Source organism: Carassius auratus, chromosome 9, assembly GCF_003368295.1.
Source record: "Carassius auratus strain Wakin chromosome 9, ASM336829v1, whole genome shotgun sequence".
Lineage (NCBI taxonomy): Eukaryota > Metazoa > Chordata > Actinopteri > Cypriniformes > Cyprinidae > Carassius > Carassius auratus.
The window spans coordinates 9558486-9578451 of NC_039251.1; the positions used below are offsets into that span (position 1 = coordinate 9558486).

At 36.0% G+C, this 19966-nt stretch overlaps 1 long non-coding RNA gene across 2 annotated transcripts; it reads left to right on the plus strand.

The window, feature by feature from the left end:
• Window positions 1–8634: 8634 nt before the first annotated feature.
• LOC113108303 (uncharacterized) lies at window positions 8635–17833 on the plus strand. Of its 2 annotated transcripts, none has more exons than XR_003292773.1 (3): window positions 8635–8812; window positions 9687–9749; window positions 16907–17833. It is a non-coding gene; the product is annotated as an uncharacterized LOC113108303 (long non-coding RNA). The 2 variants fall into 2 exon arrangements; XR_003292772.1 differs by lacking the exon at window positions 16907–17833 and adding an exon at window positions 14456–14777.
• The last annotated feature ends 2133 nt before the right edge of the window (window positions 17834–19966 follow it).

Here is a 19966-nt window from a genome sequence, read left to right on the forward strand (position 1 = left end):
AAAAGCATGCTACAATTAATTAAATGGAAACAAATTATAAATACAACTGTAAAGGACACTGGGGAAAAGGATGGATGGATGTATGGATAGATTCTCAAATAATGTTTCTGAAACACTGTGAGTCTGTTATTCTCAACGAGACTGCATTTTTTGTTATCAAAACAGTAATACTGTAAAATGTTATTAACATTTAAAATAACTGTTTTCTATTTGAATATATTTTAAAATTGAACTTATACCCATGATGCATTGCTGCATTTTGAGCATGGGCATGTTCAAGTTCAAAACGGTGTGCAACGTTTTGCTACGGTTTGCGGATTGAACGTCATGTTTCCTGGAAACGGCGTGCACCGGTGTGCAACAGGGTTTGAGATGCGTTTTCTCTTGTTTGGTGGGTGTGTCAGAACTGCAGTCCAATCAGCAGCAACATGTATATAAAGCACGCAGTATTAAAGTGAACTCTCACAATGGCTTCAAGGAAAATAATGTACAAATGTGTTCGTTGCAGCTCGGTATACGCAACAACTGAGGATATTAGTTTTATTGTAAAAATATAGGAAATCAACATAATGATGTAGTTGTTTATATTTTTAGCTTCATTGCAAGTGTATGACATTTGGTATAGAAATAAACAATGGTAATTAAGTGCTTTTCCTAAAAAGGAGAAAGAAAATACAGGGTAATAAAACCGTATGAACTACAAATAAAGTCAGTATGTAATGCTAATTAGATGTCTCTGAAAATTCTTCACAAAGAACACAAAGAATGGCCTTCTCAGCTTCCAAAGTTGCAACTCTTGCGTCATCAGAACAGTGTGTTCAACGCATCACCGTTGATGTTTAAAAAACGTTGTGCAATGTTTTGTCGGGGCTGAACGCAGCCCATCATTACTCCAGTCTTCAGTGTCACATGATCTTTCAGAAATCATTCGAATATGCTGATTTGCTGCTCAAGAAACATTTCTTAATGTTATCAACATTGACAACAGTTGTACTGCCTAATATTATTGTGCAAACCATTATGCTTCTTTTTTTTCAGGTTACTTTGACGAACAGAACAAGAACAGCATTTATTTAAATGAAAAATACAAATTTGTACTCTCTTTACTTTCACTTTTGAACAATTTAATGTGCCCTTGCTGAACGAAATTGCACAGTATGCACACTGCATAATGCAGAAATTGTGAGCACAGTATAGTATACTATTCCAAACACAACCCAAGAGGCATTTAAAGACAAAATCATACAAACAAAAACTGACAATGAAAGTTAATTGAGCACACAAAACCTGTTGCATGCTTAAAAAAAAAACAAAAAAACAATTTTTAGAGATGACATACGTAAAAAAAAATCATGAGCTAATGTTATGTCGAGCTACACTGATAAGAGCACACAAAACCTGTTGCATGCTCAAGTAGCCTAATGTATTTTTTAGAGGTTTCATCATAAAACTGAATTGCAAAAATAAGACACATTTTGGCTCAAACTTATTCCACGGGCTGAGCTAATGTTGTGAAATTCTGAAATAGAAAGACTTTTCCCTTGTAAAACGTGCTACAATAATCTTGGTTCAATTACAACTCAGATCAGTTTTAGTGTGGTGAGGATGACACAGCAACATTACTAATTGATGCCTCTGCATGTTAAGATGATAGGAAGAAGTATTTTAGCATTGCACACATCACCTTTAAAGCTCATTAATGGTCTGAAGCAGAGAATGTGTGAAATTCATTATGAGCACCACCGGAGTAAAAGCTATGTGGCTAGTGTGCTCTATCTGCTCTGTTCAATGGGACCTAGGGCAGAAAATCTGGCTCTTACAACTCTGCAACGACCGATCAATTTACAGCCGATGAGTAAGAACAATGACCACCGAACTGAACACAGATAAATCTACCACGCGTGAGGCAGCCAGCTTTCCATTTATTACACCGAATTATCGGCTCATCTGGAATACAGCATTTTGTTGTCTGCGGGACAAATGATCTCAGACAATCCAGCCTTTGTTATTCAAGATGTTTTAATGAGTTTGGGTTCGGGCCTGCATCATAATTAAAAGTGCAGCTGGTACATCTGTCAGGCTACGCTAAGTTGACTCGCAGGGACCAAACGCATGCTAGAAATAGAGCGAGGCTTGCTCTTGTGAAAGAAACACATGATCTACATCTGTAAATGCAGTTCGCCTTTATTAAAACTTCAAGTCTCGCTAGCAAATATTCGCAATTTATTTGCACCTCTTTAAAATTGACGCGAGAGAACGATGCATTCCGTGGAGAGTTTCCTTGGCAGCCGAAAAGGGCCTGCGGATTTGAAATATTGTGTGCCGTTCTTTCAGCCACCGTGAAAAGTTTACCGGGAAAGAATTATTAGATCCCAGAGCTCCCAAGAACATGAGAATGCTAACAGCGTACACAGGCCAAATGTAAATACAGTCACTAATTCAGGGCCCAGAATCCTCGGCGGCACCCACAGTTGACTGCTCCAGTTGTTCCTGCAACACTTCAGCTGCAGTAAGGAGAAAAAACATGTCAAGCGCCAAGGACTACAGCATGCAGGAGAAGGTTCCAGAGAAGGACGGACAAAAGATGCATCCTTTCTAACAAATCTGCATTCATTTTATACAAAACAAACATTGTGACAAAAGATACTCTTAATGAGCATGGCAACAAACGAGTATGAATACAGCGGAAGACAGATGGTTTCGCTTAAATCCCTCTATGGCACGACCTTCTGTTTTCAGCTGATATTCAGGAGAAGAGGATGATGACAGGTCCCTGAGTGATTTATGCTTGCTGCTTTTTTTCTTTCCACTAGCGCTGGTATGAAATTAAATTTGACCTATCACTGAAATAATTGTCCTGAGGAAATCACACCTGTCCTGGCGCTCTGGATTTGTCCCAAAACCTAGTGAGCCACCTTCCTGCATGCTCAGCATAATAATTCACTTCCTAAGTGGGCGATTTGGAAATCTACATATACAGGTATATTGCTAAGCTAATGATGCAATACTCCAATGAGCATAAAAATAAATAAATTGGATGTAATATATGACATATTCAGTTGTTATTAACTAAGACTAAAATCATTAAAAACTGAAAAAAGTTTATATATATATGCTAAAATATATAAGTGCTAAAAGTATATATAAAAGTATATATATGTGCTAAAATTAATAAAAAAGAAAAGAAATCAATTGTTTTATTAAAGTTAAATATAGATGTTAAAAAACTAATACAAATGAAAAATACATATAACAAAATAAACTTAATAGAAAATAGAAACAGAAATAGTAGATTATTAAATATGTATCTATAAATAACTAATAATTAAAATAAAATATAAAAATAAATTGTGATAAAATATTAGTAAATATACACAGATATATACACACACATACACACATACATACATACATACATACATACATACATACATATATATATATATATATATATATATATATATATATATATATATATATATATATATACAATTACTATGATAAAACTTTTATATTTGTTTTGTTATTAATTTAGAATTTCTTGCTGCCAGACATCTTATATGGAGTTTTTAATCAAGTTTTTTTTTTTTTTTTTTTTTTACAATGCATTATGGGATTACATTCTCACAAAAGAGTGCATGCAATGCTGCTTTAGAATTCATCCAGCATTAAGTAACTATTTTTGGAATAGACCTAACTATATAGACAGCTAAGTCAACCTGAGCACTTTAGTCACTCGGTAACTATGAGAAAAATTCTCTGCATGCAAATCATTTTGTTTTGAGTAGGTCTAATGGCAGGAGAAAACAACCATTACCATTCCTATTCATCTCAATGGCAGTTACTCGGCCAGCACCTGGACCTGGTTGTTGCATCATGGGCGGTCGTAAATGTCCTGTGACTAATCTCTGGACCTGCTGTTGACATTGCTGATTGGTGAATGGAACCACAAGAACATAAACAGTCCTGTCGAGCAGCTATCCTGCATCAAAGTCCATTCTACACTTTTAAGAGGGCACTGTTAAAACATCTACTACAACATAATGAAATATTAGTAGTTAATTTGTCCTGCTGTGGTGGAGAGCCCTGTCTAATATCGTCTGTTTCATATCTGCTTTGAGTTTGAATGCACCTGTTGGTAACTGAACGAGACAGCTACAGCTTGCTGGTGTAGCTTCGGAGACCATTAGAGCCCTCAAGTTTGTCTTTGATTACATTCTTTTCCTGAAGAATAGCAATTCCGTCTAACAAGTTTAAACTACAGCCACTCAGTTGTCAACACATGGTTATTAACTGCTGCAGGCTTCAAGAAGTTGAGCTGGGCTTTAAATCAAGGCTTTGAATAAATGCAGTGATCAAAGCCAGAAAGAAATATTCAAACCAGATGCTGGTTGAATAGAAACGCAGCCTTATAACAGGTGCAAATGAGACTCATAAAACTTTACATGTTCAATATGAGGTTGGGGATGGAGAAACGGCAGTATGGCTATATATTAATGTCATGTAGATCATCTTGTTATGACATTTGATAACCTCTTGGGACAGCAATTCAATTTTGTCTTCTAGTAGAAGGCTTTTTTTTTTTTCACACATTTGCCAGAGTCCTGGTGTAGTTGGAAAAGGTTTGGCAAGGATAACTTCAAATGTTTTGTTTTGAATGTCTGACATGAAAATGAAGAGCTGAAAAAAGCACACAACCACAGAAAAGAGTCACGAACAACCTTCCTTTACACGGTTTTTCATACAATATATCATTATATTTTAAGCATAAGAAAACATATATAACATATATAGGAATATATAGCAAATCAAGAAACATATATATATATATATATATATATATATATATATATATATATATAATATTATTATTATTATTATTATTATTATTTATTATATTACATTGTGGCGAGTGGGGCGGGGCCGAGAGGCGTGGGAACGAGGAGTGAGGCCAGGTGTAGTGATTGGAGATGAGCTACACCTGAGCCCCACCGCTAGTATCGAGTCCCACGTAGGGGATGGAAGGATATAAAAGTGGAGTGACGACCGTGAAGGACGAGAGAGGACCAGGCCTGGGACATTATTTTAATGTGTGTGCGCTTTTTATTTATGCGCACCAGTCGGCCGTGAGGGGCTGGTGCGCCGTTTTGTATTTATTTTGGATATTAAAGTGCTTTTTGATTGTGCGCCGGTTCCCGCCTCCTTCTTCCCGATGAATATGGAGATTTGTTTATTACAGTGGTGCCGAAGCCCGGGAGAAGGAGGGACGCGCTGCTGAAGATCCCTCGCCGCTGTGGTGAATCCGCGGTGCCCTCGAGCTGGCGAGGTACGTGCCGCCATTGACGCTCGAGGCGGTGGGCTGGAGCGAGTTGCCGGGGACGGGCGAGGTCGCTGCCGACCGCCCACGACAAGGAGGGGCGGCTGCCGTCCGTGAGGGAGCGGAGGAGTCGGCGCCGTTCGCCAGGGGGCCGGAGCCTGCCGCCTCCGTGACGGAATCCGGAGGGGCAGGGAACGGGGGACTCCTGCCGCTGCCCAAAATCGGAGGAGCCGTCGCCGTCCACCGGGCGGCGGAGGAGTGTCGTGCCGTCCGCCGAGGGCCGTCCAGTGCCACCGCCGGGCACCGCGGAGGAGATCACCCAGCCGGTGGAGGGCCGAGCAGCAGTGCGTCTGGGAACCGGATTTTTTTTTTTTTTTTTTTTTTCCTCTCTCCCCTCTCTCGTCCCTGTCGCTCCTCCTTCCATCTCCTTTTCTCTCGCCTCGTCTGTCCTACCCCCAGGTTCCTGCAGGTCCCCGTGAGCGGTCCCCCCCGGAGGGAAGGGGGGGGGGGGAGTAGAGCGCAGTCTCGAGGGTACCCCCCGGCCTGCGAGGGGCGATGGGGGTATGTGGCGAGTGGGGCGGGGCCGAGAGGCGTGGGAACGAGGAGTGAGGCCAGGTGTAGTGATTGGAGATGAGCTACACCTGAGCCCCACCGCTAGTATCGAGTCCCACGTAGGGGATGGAAGGATATAAAAGTGGAGTGACGACCGTGAAGGACGAGAGAGGACCAGGCCTGGGACATTATTTTAATGTGTGTGCTTTTTATTTATGCGCACCAGTCGGCCGTGAGGGGCTGGTGCGCCGTTTTGTATTTATTTTGGATATTAAAGTGCTTTTTGATTGTGCGCTGGTTCCCGCCTCCTTCTTCCCGATGAATATGGAGATTTGTTTATTACATACATATATACAGTACGTTATTATAAGACAAATAAGCACATCCCCCACACTATTATTATTGTAATACAAAAATAAATAAATAAATAATATATAATTTATAAAAATATAATATTGTATTTTATACATGTTCTTATAGTTTTTTTCCACAATGTAAATTTTCTTAATAATAAAAAAAAAACGTGTTTAAGAAAAGCAAAAATAAAAATCTGTAAATATATTGGAAGACTATAAATATATATAGCAATATATATTCTAAAATATAGAAAATATACATGTAAAGCACTGATCATTTATTTTTTAACTATTATTATTGAATAATACATTTTTATATATTACATGTTTTACATACCATTTTTTTAAACATTAGAAACAGCTAATAAATACAAGAAAACATTAAACAAATGCATTACAATATATGATAAAATATACAAAAATATACATACATATCAACACATATCAACATATGAACATATCAAACTTAATAAGCTCACACAAAGAAAAACTAAATTCCGAAAAGTACTTTTTTCCTGGGTGCCAGGAGGTCATAAGTGGAGAAGGATTTTCAAAGAAATAAAGCACTACTGAATTATACATGAATGGCATTACAAATATTATGAAAAGAATCAGAGTGCTTTTACCATAAATGAATAAACCAATAAAAAACATATAGGATCTTGATTCAAGTTCCTTATTAACTACACTGCCACAGAGAAGCCAGTGTGTCTTGAGAACAGCACTTTCACAGGCAAACAAGCAGATTTAACCCTGAGAGAAAGTGCATCCCCCATCGCTATGTTTATTTATTTAATACTTTTATTTTAGATAATTCCTCGGGCAGAAAAATCTGTTGAAAAGAGGAGCACAGACACAGCTGGGAACATGAGATGCCAGTGTGAGAGCGGTATGTTTAGGAATGTAGAATCCATTCATATGATAGATAGTATACAGTTATCAGGGCCACATGCTAGTCTCTCACAGTTTATGATCAAACAGCGTGTATGAATGCTGTATTTCAGCCAATATATTTCCCAAGCATTTTTAGAGAGAGAAAAAAAACATATGTTTAACGAAACAAAACTCACAAATATTGATCTTACTATTTAAGCAACATACTTTTGAGAAAAAGCCTATACTGGTGTTTCTATAGCTATAGGCACTTTAGCATATAATGCTCATAAGGACTATTATTAATATTCAATACTGGACATTTAAATGGTGCATGATTATTTCAGTCTTTGTTTACATAATTAGAATAAATTAATAAATAAACAAAACAAAAATCCTTATTAAGATTTAAAAGCATTTCAAAAAAAATCAAAAGTAGTTTCCAAGACTTTTTTTACATTTTAAAACTCAACCCACTAGTATTTGAAGTGCCTGCAGTTGAAGTAATATTAACATATGAAACTGTTGACTTGCTAACTTTTGCCATATATTTTGAAGTATACAAAAAAAACAACAACAACAAAAAAACATCTGCAATCTGTGTTTCTATCCCCAGACTCTGTGGGAAGATCTTGTCAGAGGAAAGTTATACATTTAGCTAGGCAGTTATCCTTTATTTTAACAAGGGCCCTGATCGTTTCAGGCTGACCTTCGCAGTCTGGGTGGCACATTTCAGCACAGATCCCGATGTGATCCCATCACAATGTAATATAGGCTTTAAAAAAAAAAGCATGTTATTGACGGATTGGCTAGTTACAGAGGGTCATATCATGACAAATTGCCCTTGATCTTTCAAGATAAAAGAGCTTTATGTGCCATGAAAACACAGTGTAACTTACAGAACTCAAAACTTCTTGCCCAGAGCAACAGGAAGACTTTATCATGTTCCACAGTGTGCCCCAGATTGTTTTGTGAATCTGTCACAATACAAGGTATACAAAGAGACTGATTTTGAAGAATGGCTCGGTTAACTAACTATATCCGACACCACAGCAAACACGTGTGAGTAAAATTGGAGAAAACATTCAATGCTGTTGCTCATTGCTCATGTGCAAAGGGAGAGTTTCACAGGCACAGCAGTGAAAAAACGTTTTATTTGCAATCCAGGCTCATTATAAGTATATGCAAGTGATGGCATTTCTGCTAAATTAGATTGCATTTTTTTTCAAGAACATTTCAAAATACTTTCAAAGTGAAATATTCATAGTGGCACAGACAATTTTCACTTTTATCCAAAACAACATTTCTGATTAATAAAAAAACCTTCTGTCTTCATCTGAAGAAAAAATGCAAATGCATACAGGTATGGAATGGCATGAGGATAAGTAAAAGATGAAATGCTGCTTTAACACTATGATTAAGACCTGAAAAATTCATAACCAACCGTCTGACACAAAGGTTATGCATGACTCATTCACAGTGTGAACACGGACTGAGTCACACATGACCAGGACCGGGCTGGGACTAAAGGTTTCATTCCTGTTACACTGTGCGCACTCTCTCTAAAGCCAGAAACCCCAATCTACAGCTCTTGATCTTGATCCTTTTATTGATCTTGATTCTAGGCAGGATGACACCTCTCACACAGGAAAGCAGAGAAGAAAAGTGGCGTTACCCTTGATCAAAGTTCAGTAGGATATTCCCATTCCCAATGGTATGTATCTTATATCTCTCATTCAGATTCATTTCTTTACAGCTCATCAATCATTTGTAGTTGTTGAAAACATATTGGGACATCTTCAGCATATACAAGATTATAGACTGTCCTGGAAATATGAATATCAGATCCTCATTTCGTTTGTATAGCATCTCGGAAGTAAGGAGGAGTGTGGCGAAAAAACCTACAAACCTAAAAAGTCTTTTCTATTTGAATTTAAAATGTAATTATAAAGATATGATAAAAATAGTAAGAGAAGTATGCTTTTCTGAATTCAGCTAATTAGAACTAATTACACCTCTCACTATTTCTACCTCAGAAACATGCATTACAGATACAAGCAACAAAATCAATGTCTATATCTATCAATGTTATGAATATGCATATCTTTATTTTGTTTACAGGTTGCATAAACAAAATAAAATATCTTAGAAAACACATTTTGCTTTTATAAACTTACGTGCTCCTGGTCAAATATTTATATGGTGGGTTTTGTGAAATATACAGTATACATTCTAAAGCCTGTAATTCTAGTTTTTCCATTCATATGTGAAGCATGTTATTAATTCATGTTCAACAGTCTCCTGACATGCATCATATAAACTTGTATAATGTTTTCCGATAATTAGTGTCATCAATTTTTTATTAGTTATTTAAATTTTCCTCCATTTTTTTTGTGAGCTGGAGGCCTTACAGCATAAACTATACCCATTTGTTTTCACCTGTATAATATAACCAGTATTTCAGTCATGTATGAAATGAAAGACGGTTCTAAAAAGGTTTGCTAACTTCTGCAATTTTGCTAATTTCAACCACAAGTCGTGCAAATAAAGAGTTTTTTTTTTTTTTTTTTTTTTTTGCTGTTTTACAGAGCCTAGGGCTGTCAGAGACTGATGTGACTTCCCAGGACACATGCTGAAGTGACATCTTTCAGGTGCTGTGGACATTTTATGGGTTCTATTTCAAAATAATTGCTCGCAGCATAAATAAAGTAAAAAAAGTTTAGCACTATTTTAAGTAAAACACTATTGTTGTCAAACGTCTTGTCAGCTCTCTGCTCACGCATGCAACATAGTTTTGTGAAAAATCATTTTTATAAAGTATTCACTACATGCTCAATCATTTTCAACCTGAAAACAGTAAATTAATAATAAAAATGTGCTAAAAGTGACTGATTTAGAGAATCCTACCGGAGCTATCATTGGCCTGTCCGCGTTTGGCTTGAGGAAGACAACTGGAATCAATAGTTCAGCATTTCCATGACTTTGCAAAATGAAGTGTCAGGGCTCCAGTGAGCCTATTTTGGGACGTTGACGGGATAGCTTTTGTAATTAGCAATGCCAGTGTCCTTGACATCTACGTCTGGGTATTCATCAGCTGAAGGACGAAACCCTGTTCCCCCATGTCTCTTCTCTGTTGAAAAAACAAGCAGCTAAGAGCAGTCAACTCTTCGTTTTATCAAAAGCCTGTTTTACCAAAAGGTCTGTTAGTATTCACCTTGCTCAAGTGAAAGGCTGGTTTTGTCCTACTCCTGGTCTCCCTAGGCTGCTGTTCAGAGCGACGGTGATGGAATAAGGGGCAGAGTTTCACTGCCGCATCTCTAGAGGTGTCCTGCCTCGTATCCATTACATTGATTGATGGCTTCAGTGGGGGACTCATTTTCACTCATGGTTGTGTGCAAAAAAGATTAAAAACAATAAATTTGTGAATGCTCCCTCCAAGGTTGGAACATATCATTCTTATACATCTAGTCCGGTGCATGCAGATATAATTAAAGAGAAAGGTTATCTGCACATATTGTAGAGGCGGATGCTTTTTTGAGCACATTGTGCTGAATAATAACATGGTAACATTTCAATGCTAGTATTAACAAGCTTCATAACTTAAACCTGCTGTCTTGGAGCAATGGATTTGTAATAGTTTAATGCATGCATAAAAGTTTGAAATTCTGCTTTTGAAACATTAAATTCACAAAATAATAGAGATCTGTCACAAAACGTTTGCTTTCTATTGCAAAAGTATTACATTTTCATTTGAAAGTTTTTTTTTTAGGTTATTTTATAATACATGTCATTACTATGTTTCTGAATGTTGTAGTAGCATTGCTGTCTATGCAGGGCCAGAAAGCTCTCGGATTTCATCAAAAATATATTCATTTGTGTTTTGAAGATTAATGTGGGTCTTATGGGTTTGGAACAAAATTTGGGTGAGTAATTGATGACAGAATTAAAATTTTTGGGTGATCTAACGCTTTAACTTGCAAAGTTATTTTGCAAGTTAATTATTCAAATCTTCCTACAAAAAGCACTATAAAAATGTGTTATTTAGAGATGTATTGAAATATCTCAGAGCATTCTCTTGTTCATTAGAGAACAATGATGGTGAAGCAACAGACCGAGGAGAGTAATTTAACTAAACAAGCTACATGAACAACAACATATCTGGCTAAATAACAGAAAAGTGAGGGTAACTCTATTGCCCATTTGAGTACTGAGGTCTGTTACTGTTGCAGTAATTCAAGAATGCATTTAAGTGCATGTTCAAAAGAAATACAGACTTGCAGTGCCCTAACCAAGCACACTCTTACATTTATATTTCTGGCCAAAATTGCTCCAGATGTCAACAAATGATCTGACGGAGCTGAAATCTCCCTTTGCGAAGTAGGAAATACCAGAAGCTTCATGCTAGATTCTCAAATCGCTGTCTGTTTCACTGTGCTTAACTGACAGATCAGACGCCGAATCCTCTGCCCTGCATTCTACCCCTTCAATTAGTCCAAGTCTCCTCCACACATCTGTCTAGCCAAAAATCCTCAGGTCTCAAATGACTGAGAGATGAAGTGATACTTCCTCTTTGCAACTGTTCAGGCTTGAGCAGGGATCAACACAGCTACAAAAGATATGTCTTAATGCTTGCGATTTAACAAGCCTCTCTCGGCATGATCTCCCTGCTCTGACATAAGGTTTAGATCAAATCTAAAGATGTTTCATGAGGTGTTTTATGGAGGACCACCTTGTGTGATGTTTTCAGTGTGTTTTTCTGTTGATGCAGGCATGGTATTCTGTATGTGATGCATGACAATGTGCTTCAGCTTAAGTGTGATTTTAGGCCTGAGGTCACACTGAAGTGGAGGAGAGCCAGAAGACCCACAGAAGAAAGTAGAAAGAATCATCTGAAAAACAAACTCGGAAGAATGTTTTCCCATTCGCACAGCAGGAATTCTGATTATGCACCAGCATCTAAAATGCTCAGCGCTGTGAATTTTAATACATCAACAACAATCACAGTTTTACCACCACAAAATGTTTCCAGCAGAGTTTGGTTTTCAACCTCAAAGCAGATTGAGCGATTTTGCAACAAATGGATCTTCTGTTTCAAATGATGATGAAAAAAAGACATATAATTAGAATTTGTAAAATAAATACAGAAATAAATAGAAAAGTAATGCAGTCTATGCAGAAAAAAATGCATCTGTAAAATCATTTTACATTGTTAAATATATGCACAATATTATTTATTACGTTTACCTTTTTACATTTAAGACATCAGTATCTCAACATGATAGTTTTGTTTTAAATAATGTATGTATTTAACCCCATAAAGCATACAGCATCATATATATTAGATATTGTCTCTAAATTATCAACTTTTTTTTGTATACGGCTAAGTATCCACCTTCAGGTGTGTCTTTTTCCTATGAAATCTTTATTGATGTTTAGTAATATTTAGTAATATGTAAATAATATTTTAAGACCAACATTTACTAGAAAAAAGCTTAGGAATCAACTTAGGTTACTTGCTTATCCATATACTGTTTCTTAGTAAATCATGTTAAAAAAAATAGGCTGCTAAAACACACACAAAAAAACAAGATTTAGATTGCATTCAGTGCATTCATCTAAAAAATAATATAAATGGTGATAATGGTTAATATGAAGTGTGTACTTTTTAGTGTACCACTAAAATTAATGACGTTGGATGAGCCAAAGATTGACCCAGTCAGGCTCGTCAAATCAAAGTTTGGCTAGTTAGCATGATCATAATATTATATTATGACTGTATTACTGCAGTCAATATCGGACAGCATCACATAAATCAAATCATACAGACTTTATTTAAATTTTCAGCCACTCACTTCACTTTAAAATAAAAATACAACCTGAGAAGAAGAAACCGAAGGAGCCATTGAAAATCCAGAAAAGCTTTTAGTATTTCCAGTTTGTAAGTTGGAAAGAAAAGACTGGATATGTGAATCGGTTTGTTGATGTGGTGCAAGCACCAAATGGGATCAAGGTTCCACACAATCTACCCACATATCCAGGAATGTCTGGAAAATGCAGTATATTACAGATAATATGACAGATAAGTTTACCACCTGATGGTAATTACTGGTCGTATCTTCACGGTGAACCTCAGAAAATGCCATGGCCTCCGGTTATTTTCCTAAACTAATATAAAATATTGAGTCTAATAAGAATCCTTTTATGCGTCTTGGCCCGAGTTTGGGGAAGTCTGGTGTTTATTTGGGGTTTTGGATGGCTGTAGTGTGCTGGTTTTTGAAGCATATCATTACAGTCAGGCAGAATGGGACTATTTCGGTCCGAAACATTTCTTGGGGCTCAGCTTGAAGCCACAGAGGGTGTGTGCCGCTCACAGGCTTTCCCTGATTCGTCAGTGGAGGACCAAACCAGTCGAAATAACATTTAGAAAAACTTCTAATTTTGCAAACTTAAAAAAAACAAAAAAAAACATGTTTGATTCAAAATTAAATAAATGAATAAATTAAGTTATTTCAGCATTCTTTGATGAACAGAGAAATGTCTAGATCAAGTTAATTGCTGAAAAAAAGTTTAGTTTTTCCTTCTTTTTTTAAACTCTTACCACAAAGCTTGGAATGATGCATTACGATTTCCACATGTTTTTTTTTTTTTCAATATTGAGAATTATAAGAAATGTTTCTTCAGAATCAGAATATTTTGATTTCTGAAAGATCATGCGACACTGAAGACTAAAAAATTCAGCTTTGCATCACAGGAATACATTTTTTGAAAAATAAAAGTAATGAAAATAATTTTAAAGTATATTAAAATAGAAAACACCCTTTTAAATTGTAATAATATTCACAATATTTCTGTTCTTACTGCATTTTGGATCAAGTCAATGGAGCCTTGGTGACCACAAGACATTTTTTTTATGTAATTATTTCAAACTTTTGACCTGTATTGTACAATATTTAAACTATATAAAAAGTTAAACAAGGGATATGTGCTTTGCACATTCTGTGATGAATCACATTAAAAGTATTATATTACTTTTATACATGATCAATAAACAAAAAGTTCATATTGAGAGATTTTGCACAAATAATTGTTGAACAAAATGGTTGAGCAAATGATTCAGTGACTTCCATTCCTGTGGACAAATCAGTTGAGTGATGATTCGAATTTCTCACTCATAAAGACAGCCACCTACTGGTGCAGCTACATAACTAGTAACTAACAGTGACTTAGTGATAAATAATGAAATACATTAAAGTACTATGGAGTATTGATCAGCAAATGACTTTCCATTCATGGCATTACATCATATACTATACTTGCGGTCTGCAAACTGGTTATAATAAATGTCTTTGGTATGCAGATAGAAGACAACCCTCCCTCCACCTCCACTAATGAGACTCAGAGAGCTGATCTAAATGTCATCCCACTGGTTAGCAATCTGCTCTCTACTTACCGGCAGCCTGCTGCATCTGAAGGGTCTGGTCTCATACACAGTGTCCTGAGGAGTGTGCTGCTGAATTCAGTGGCACCTCCAGGACATCTTTCATGGGATACGCAGATGGGGACAGTGGAAGTCACACCAGAAAGGCCAGAGCATGGATCTGATGCCAAGTGTAAAGACTCCAAAGAACATTTGAGTTTAGTTGTGCACTTGATTTGCTTCTAGTTGTGTTTGTGTTCATTTTGTTTTATGAAAAGTATAAACATTGCACATTTGTTAAAAAACAGATTTTTTTTTTGAAGGAAGTCTCTTATGCTTTCCAAATCTGATATTATTTGATTAATAAGAAAAAAGAAAGAAAGAAAGAAAGAAAGAAAGAAAGAAAGAAAGAAAGAAAGAAAGAAAGGATGGAAGAAAAATAATACCATACAATGATTTCTGACAATTTGAAGATTGACAATGAAGATTGGAAAAATGGCTGCTAAAAATTCAGCTAATAAAATTCATTTTATATACATTCAAAGGGTATTTTACAGTATTACCATTTATCTAAATTTTTAATAAAAAATGGAGCCTTGATGAACATAAGAGATCTCTAAAAACCAACAAAAATGATAATTTATTTAAACATTTTCAGAAAATTAAATTGAAACAACATTGATCCATGAAACAGCAAATTCTTAAAATGTTTTTTTTTTTTTTTTTTGAAGATCAAGTCAATTTAACCTTTAATATTTTAAACACAAAAGTTTTACTCTAAGTCAATATTTAAGTACATTTTAAAATCTTTTTTTTTTAAATGTATTAGTTTCACTCTATTTTTAAAACTGCTTTTATAATGTTCCAGTTTGCTCTGTCTATTGGTATTTATTAAAAACATTTTTACATAATGTGTAAACGGCTCTTAAAAAAACATGTCTGATCTGTAGTATGACCTTAATACAATGAATAGGGCACACACTAATTATGCAGGTTTAAGAAAATGATGTTAAGTTCCATGTCTGATAATATGTGTGCTAAATATGCTTAATAATACATAAATGCCGGTCAACATGATGGACAGTGTTTATTTAGACGGACTTATGTGTAAATTCAGATGTGCTTGTTGATAATTCAGTCATCATTTCTGAGGCTTCAGATGAACGCAACTCATTATAATGAAGCCGCCAGGAAACGCTCAGTCTGAAATGACAGTCTTTCAACAACTCAGACAGCAGCATGTAAATATTGTCTGCTTTTGGGGTGGTAGTCACTTTATAAGTGTTATGTAACAGAATGTCAGTTGACACAGAAATAGTCCACTGTTCCTCCCACAAAACATATGAAGGATGAGACTCATCTCAGTCCTGCCACCTGCTGCCACCTGTACCATGAAGCATGGATGCCAGTGATGAATAGTGTTCATTAAAGCCTTCAGCTCATGAGGTTTACTCTGAGGTCATGCTCCAACTAATTACAAAAAAAAAAAAAAAAAAACACTGACCTTCTCTGGTCACTTCTCCTACTACTCCATGGTCCTGTATTCAGCATAACGGCCTGGTTTGACTGCATATACTGCGGTATTTCCTCCAGGCATGTTTTGCTGCTCATTGCTTTCTCATTGAGCTGTTAAACCTGAGGGCAAACAGGGAAGTGTGAGGTTATGGGAGGTATACTAGTCAAACACACACACTCTGCGCTGCAGGAGTACAGCAACACACATGGAAGCAGCTTCACGCTGGGAAGATTTTCTGTCTGTTTTCCAGGTGGGGAAATCTTTCATTTAGAGGAACAGGTCTGTTTTCCCTGTTGGCGCTTTTCTAGACTGTGCTAAGAATGGGGTTGGGGGGAATTCAGAAAAAGAATGGGTGCCTCTTCAATTCAGAAGCTGAATAAGTGAAATTCACTGAAATGCAATTGGAAAAAAAGTTTGTTGGTTCAACATCATGGCCAAAGACTTGTAAACCTCTTTCATGTTGACAAGCTCAACTGTGAAGACCTTGGAGCAGGATTTTCAAAACCTTTTGCTGTGCCCCATCAGTATGGCTAAATTAACAAACATTATACTAGATATGTTCACTAAAAATATCATAGGATTGTGATTTATTATATTATAATATTAATGTATTCAATTCATTCATTCAATAACAGCCTACTGTATAAACCAACATTCATAAAAAGAAACACACCCACCCACACACACACACACACACACACATATATATATATATATATATATATATATATATATATATATATATATATAAATATATGAATCATATTAAAACATAACATTATAATAAATACAACAAAGCTACACAATCCTCTCTAAAAGCATTGTGTGCAACGCAGGAAGGCCATTATGGTTAAGTTTTCTACTGTATTTCCTAGGTCACGGTTGGATGACCCGTGAAAGAAGGGCTGAGCGAGGACACCAGATGGGTGTACCATCTGGCTCTGTGCAACGCAGCGGATGGGCTGGGCAGATGCCACCAGTGAGCTGGACAGAAACCAAGCACAACAAACCCATACCAAACAAAAACAAGCCGGACTCTGGAAGTGGTGGCATGGTGGAGCTCAAACTGGGAAGTATCGTGAAATTTCAGCAATTAGACATGAAGGCATATTGCCATTATAGAGGTGATGGTAATCTAAAAGATAAACCATATGAAGAAATCATATGCAAGTCTAGATGTGGTAAGCCATGGAACTATTGGGATGAAATTAGCTTTACCACAATCAGTTTACCAGCATGAAATGAGATATTAGAGTAAATCCTTTTAATGAGATCAAGTAGACCAGGTGCAGGTCTTATGCAAGCCCCTGGGGTCCACTAAGATGGTGGGCAAACTATCAAACCACTGAAGTAATGAATACTGACTGGTCGTTTGGTGCCAACTCTCCTCCTGTCATGGATAAAACAGTGAAGCAATTAGAACAGCAACTGCACTCCCTTAATTCTTCTTTTTTTAATTACTGCACTCTGCTCATCCTCAGGGACTGTGAAGACCTTTTTTATTTTTATTTTGAATTTTTTTTTTTTAATTCAACACATCTTTCCCTGTGCTCATGGCATCAGTTTTTTAGTAAAGTATGCCTACCAGCTGCTTCGGTCTGCAGCCATCACACTAGGGCTTTTGGTCTGTTCAGTTCAGTTATTTGGTGTGAAAACTAATGTGCACTAGTAAGTCAACTGAGGCGGTATCTGTCTGTCTGTCTGTCTGTCTGTCTATTGCTAATAAATCTGAATGTACTTCCCAACAATATTATAACTTATTATAATTTATTTTTCAAAATTCTAAATTTCATGTTTAATTAAATGTGATTTTTGTGATTTTGTAAAAAAAAAAAAAGTCTGAATTGTAGAATATACACTCAGAATCATGAGAAAAAAAGACTGAATTGTGAGCTAAAAAGCCATAATTACCTCCCATTGCATAACTCAATTAATTTCCCACAGCTAACTGCACAACATTTTAGGTTATTTTTATGTAGTGAAATTATTTAATACTGTAATTACGAGCTGCTTAGATTGGCTAGTTCACCATCTGTGAATATAAAAATGTTAAGTATAAATGCCTGAATAAGACATTGAAACTTTTTCAAACTTTTTTCTTTATGTTTCTTTATGTAGTACGTAGTGTGCATGGTAGTTCTGCATTAATGATGCAAAAACATACTGTGCTTCGGACCCAGAAATCAAAGAGATCTGGAGAGGCAGAGGAAGGGTTGACTCGAACGAGCAGCTTTAATTACATGCCATAATCCAGGCAACTTTGATTTATGTAATGGGCTGTAATAGCGCCCTTAGCCCCAGGTAGGCATCTGTGCTGGGAAACAGTGAGGTAGAGGAAGCTCAGCTGCATTACAGGATGGAGTAACATGCCCCTTAAACCCTAACCAGCCTGTTTAATGAGATTCACAGAATGTGTCAAAGTCATACTCACAGCTTTGGAAACTCTAGTCCCTGTGCACACATCCTCCCCATGAACCATACTATCACACTCTCTAAATATACTAACATACCATCTTCTGTAACGTGTTAATGCAATTTCCACACATCGGTGTGAAAATTCTATTTAGAGTCGTTGTGAAGAACCTGCTATCGGCAGTGTTTGAGCGTTCAGGCATTTACCGGGGAAAACACTGTCGGTAATTAAGAAGTAGTTTAAAGTGGAACTGCCTACTTCAGAGTCTTCAAGACCTCTGGCTAAATTATGAAATGATAATGGAATCTCGTTAGCATTATAACTTACTGAAAGACTGAAAAAAATAATTAATAATGAAGCTAAGTTATTAATCTTCGTGTAATTTCTGAAAGTGTCTGCCCTTTCCTTTCAGGTGGGGATGACCATAATGATATTAAAGCAGATTTTTGGGCTAGAAGTGATCTTTCAGGGAGGATGAGAATGAGATTATCATTGATAACTGGTTTAAAATTGACAGCATCTGTTGCATCTCTAATCAACAGATTGATTGAATTGGTTGAGTGAATCACTGAAAAACTAAATAGGCAGGATTTTCAAAGTAAAGAAATGAAAAAAAAAATGATTTGCTTTTTTAACATTGTCAAAACAATCTCCATTTACACAGATTAGCAAAAAAAAAAAAAAAAAAAAACAGTGCATTATGCATGCCAGGCCAGTGGTTGGCAATGTCATTTTGACTGCGCAATTATACACATTCCTATAGAATTAACATGTAATACATATGTGCATTACATCACCGTTTTTACACATTTGCATTTTCATAGTTTAAACTGAGATGATAACATTATCACTTTCAAAAAATTGCATTTTGAAACCTGTCAATAGTTTGCATTGGCAACAAAAATACAGTTGTCGTATAAATGAACGGCCAAAACGCATATTTATTTCTTCCATTTAGTTAAAAATGGTGTTGTCTAAATACCCATGAATTCGAAATAGCATATACTACTCTTACTATTTCTTCCATATTAAGACAGTAACTCAGATGTTTTTTTTTTCAGAATCTGTGTTTTTGAATGAATCGGATGAGTGAATGATTCAATGACTCATTTGATCACTGTACTGAGTGAATACTGAATGAATCAGTGTTTTTAAATGAATCCATTGATAGAATGAGTGCACTCATAAAGACTAAAACAAAAACAACTGATTGCATTACAGTAATGAGGATTTGATAAATAAATCAAATGTTCCAAATGATTTCCTTTATGCAAATGTCTTTTTTTTTTTTTTTTTTTTTTTGCTTTTGAAAATGAAATTGGGAAAAATAAAAAAAATACAAATCCACATATTTGTGCCAAAAAAAACACATATTTAAATACATTTGTGAAGATATTATTACTATTATTATCATTACTATTATACAGTGGTATTTTATTTATTACATTTTACAAACCTAAGTTAAAATGTGACATATATTCTAATGAAATTCACTTAAGTATAAAAATGCTGAAATCCTGCT